This window comes from Lygodium microphyllum, chromosome 9 (genome assembly GCF_053477565.2).
Source record: "Lygodium microphyllum isolate KBCC chromosome 9, Lygodium_microphyllum_v1.1.10, whole genome shotgun sequence".
In the NCBI taxonomy this organism is placed as follows: domain Eukaryota; kingdom Viridiplantae; phylum Streptophyta; class Polypodiopsida; order Schizaeales; family Lygodiaceae; genus Lygodium; species Lygodium microphyllum.
The window spans coordinates 71,159,560-71,163,865 of record NC_141143.1 but is presented as its reverse complement, the minus strand read 5'-3'; positions in this window follow the sequence as shown (position 1 = coordinate 71,163,865).

Here is a 4,306-nt window from a genome sequence, read left to right as displayed (position 1 = left end):
TTGTACATAGTAAATAACAAGTCTATCCTACACAAAGTAAACATCATGTCTATCCTACACAGAGTAATCTATCCTACACAGAGTGAGTAGCAAGCCTATCTTGTTTATTGCTATTGTTGGCCACACTAGAGTACTTGTTGAAGCTTAGTTAGGTCTACTTGATGCCAGGAAGGATCCCACATAAGCTAGGAAGAGGCATATGAAGCACAGGACTAATGCATACCTTCTTAAGGGGCATCCATTAAACCTTTAGCTGTAGGTTTCAAATTCGAGCTAAAGCACACTACTGAAGAGAAGCTCCTTGAACCAATGCTTTGATACCAGTTGAAGGGAGATGCTTGAGTGAGAGCATGAGCAAGCGAAAGCAATAGAAGAGTGAGCTGTGTCAGATGGACCAAGAGAGTAAGAGAGCAAGAGAGACTCGAGATGTGGAAACTCCAACAGTCACGATGTGTGAAAATCAAATGTCACTAAAAGAATAAAGAATGAAGTGATAGTGATAGGTGCCTGCTACCTACAGTATACAAGTGTGGAGGTATTGTTTGTGTAGTAATACATGGGTGGCATGGGCACATCCACCTTTACCTCCAACACATATAAAAATCTTTGTAACATCTATGATGAACAAAATATTGCATATTACATTTACTAGTTGAAAAAGCTCATTTTCTTTGTATGGAAGAGGGAACATATATGTCTTATCACTTAATTGAATTTAACATTATTTTTAGCTAGTTGTCAACCCAAAAACTTGCTTTTGAGAACTCTATCAAAGCCATGTTTTGCTTGTGACATTGCCTGGAAAATGGGATACTTTTAGGGCTATTATTAGTAATTTGGCACAAATGCACTAAAGTTTCCAACCTACTTAGTATACTAGGGAAGTTTAATGCAAAGGGAAAATTTAGTAAAAGTTAAAACTTTAGAGCAAGTCTAGCACAAGAAAAGATGTTGAATATCTCTACTATAATAAGAAGGGTCATATAAAATGGAATTCTTTAAATGGAAGAATAAAGGTAAAGGAAAATGCAAAAAAAGACTGATAAGGTGATGCCAGGAGGCATATTCCACGGTGGATTCCGTGCCATGGTGGATTCCGTGAGGTTTTATGGTGGATTCCGTAAACTTTTATTACCGGGGCTCATACACAAAGTGGATTCTTTGTGCGAGAAGTCGATGGGGACACCTATCATTTTCGGGCGTTTTGTTAATTTAGTGTGTACATGGGTGATTCCATAGCGGGTGATTCCGCAAAATACATATTTAAATTAATAAATGTTTATGAGTTTAGAGTGCGCACTCATGATAAATTAAGGTTATGACTGATTTCCAACCAATTTATTTATGTAGCTAAAGACTGCTAGGTATTCACTTGTCGGTTTAATTGTATTATTTTACTAATGATTGTGTTCAACTGATGTGTAGATAGCAGCGGTGGCAGTGGAAAGCATTGGAGGATAGCGTGTATTCAAATTATCGTCAATATTTTGATGGGCGCATACCTTAGGCATGGCGCCTATATTTTGTCGCGCTTATTTATCAAAGCGCTTGATATTTATTTATTATTTTTGTATGCGCATGGGTGCACGATTTAGATATTTGTATTTGGACATTGTATTTGGGTACGCCTGACTTCTTGGGCGCCCATTAGCTTTAATTCTATTTGGCACAAAAGCAAACTCAAAAGCTAAAGCGTGCCATTTTGTAATTTGGGCTATTATTTGAGCTCGAAGATGATTAATATATGAAATACATGCTTTGTGAAGCGCTCACACAAGACATGAGGGGAGATTGCACCCAATTGGTCTCTTGTTCATGTCGTGCAAGCTTTCTACATTGATTTGTGTGCAAAAAGTAGAGTTCTTTTGTTCTTGGGGACCTTCTGACGCTCACTACGCGCACTTACGGCCATCCGATCTGTGCACCAGTGGTATCAGAGCGAATCTGAGATCGAGAGCTTCCAATCGCTTACCATCTTGTGTGAAGGCGGAGCTCCTGGAATGATCGAGCTCTACAGTCAACGGTCGATACCGGTGTCTTTTTGGCAGTCAAGAACCCCCTTCTGCACTCTCTGATCGCGAAGGACCAGCCTGTGGAGGCGGAGGACCACGTAGACATCTCCTTCTTCAAGTCGTTTTTCAACCAGACAAACAGTAAGCTTCATATCTCAAAAGCTTTAAAGCTTTGAATTAAAGCTTAGTAATAAGCTTTATAAGAAGCTTATAAAAGCTTCAACCACGAAATTCGTCATCGGGCGGCAGGAGTATGTACTGGTTGGCGTCAAAACGGCCATCAACGTCCTTACTTACACGAAAATCACACAGGGAATATCAAGCTTAAAGTTCCTAAATCATCTAAGTCTTCCAAGTCTACTAAATTTTGCAAGTCATAGAAGTCACTAAAGACTTACTTCAACCACTCCCATAAAGGCTGTTCATACGCAGAAGCACAGAATCACGGTATTGCTCTCTGGTAGACTCTATTCACACACGCAGACTTGCTGAACCAGTTTCAGCAAACGTAGAAGGTCATACATAGTTTCTACGAAGACAACGAATACCGCAATCGCAAAAGAGAAAGACTACAAAAGCCCAACAAAATATATAAGCCTTGTATACCCTCCTTTGAGCTACGCTCATCCCGCTAATCAGATTTCGAGAGTGTGAGGTCTTTTGGATTTTGCAGGATGACTGAACAAAATATGGACGATCTTATGGCTGAAGGTGATTTACTCGAACCAACGATGGAACAAAAGTTGGATTTGATTATGATGCAGCTTGATGAAGAACGAAGAGCTCGACAAGCTTTGCAAGTTCAATTGGCCAATCTGCAACGATCTACCACCGACAGAGATGGACCGCAACCCAAATATCTTATACGACGTACCATCGATGCGACACTTGAAGCCCAATCCATCCATAAAAGAAACAAAGATAAGTAAAAGAAATTTCAAAATTCGTACTTTCAATGGATCTCGAGATGGAAAGATTGTACTTGCATTTATCAGTCAATTTGATGATTACTTCCATGAAGAAACATATGCTGAGAAAGACAAAGTTAAATGTGTCACTAATCATTTAGTCGATCGAGCATCTTTATGGTGGACTGTGGTCTGCAAGAGCATTGATTGTCCCACTACCTGGGAGAGTTTCCAAAAGAAGTTTTTGCAAAATTTTCTTCCTCCTCAGTTCCATGAAAAAGCCATAAAGCAATGGGACCTTCTTCAGGAAAGAGATCACGAACCTATTTCCCAATACACTAAACGTTTTTGGAATGCCGTACTGCAACTCTGAATGCTCGAAGATGTACCTGAAGCGACTCACAAAAGCAAGTTTATGTCTGGCCTACTTGGACATGCTGAAGTCAATATGTTTAAGCCAACAACCCTTGAAGATGCAATTTCCTTGGCTCATGACACTGAAGACAAGATTCGAGGAAGAGACAAGCGACCACAACAATTTCAAACTAATGGTAACTATGGTTCCAAACAATTCAATTCAAATTTTAGAAGATTCAATCAAAGTCGTTTTCTTCCATCTTCATTCCGTAAGTCTTGGACACGACCACCTGCTTTGCCAACCATCAAACACCAATCCAAACCCTAAGCCATCCTCACAGCCAAATCCCAACATTCCTAAACTTCCTGCCATTACCAACAATGTATCTAAAGCCAAACCTATAGTTTGTTACAAATGCCATCAACTTGGACATCTAGCAGCCAATTGTCAAACCAAAAAGCCACCTGTCCATATCAATTATCTTAGAGCAATGGAAGATGAAGAACGTGAGGAAATGCCTGACTTTACGGAAGATGATGACGACGTTGGTACTACTTCGGATACTTTGCCAGGTATGCCAACTCCACATTCCTTGTTGACAATGAAATGTTTTGTGCGTGGTAAAGAAAAGACTATTCTGCATAATGATGGTAGCACACATGATTTTATTACTGCAAAGTTAGTGAAAGAATTGAATTTACAAATAGTTTCTACACATTATCGCATTAAAGCTGCATTCTTAGGCACGAGATATAATGGAACACAAGATGTGCATAATTTAGAAATTAAAATTGGTGACTACATTGAACCAAGGAATTTCCTAGTTGTACCTTTGCAGTCTAGTGATATTATCTTAGGAATGACTTGGCGTCATCAGTATAATCCTGACATAGATTATTCTATGCATTCAATTAAAATTTATTTTCAAGGAAAACAAATCACATTGCATGGTATGCATGCTTTTAATAATTTTCCACTGCTTACTCATACTCAAGCTAAACGTGCATTACGTAAAAGTAGCAAATCTT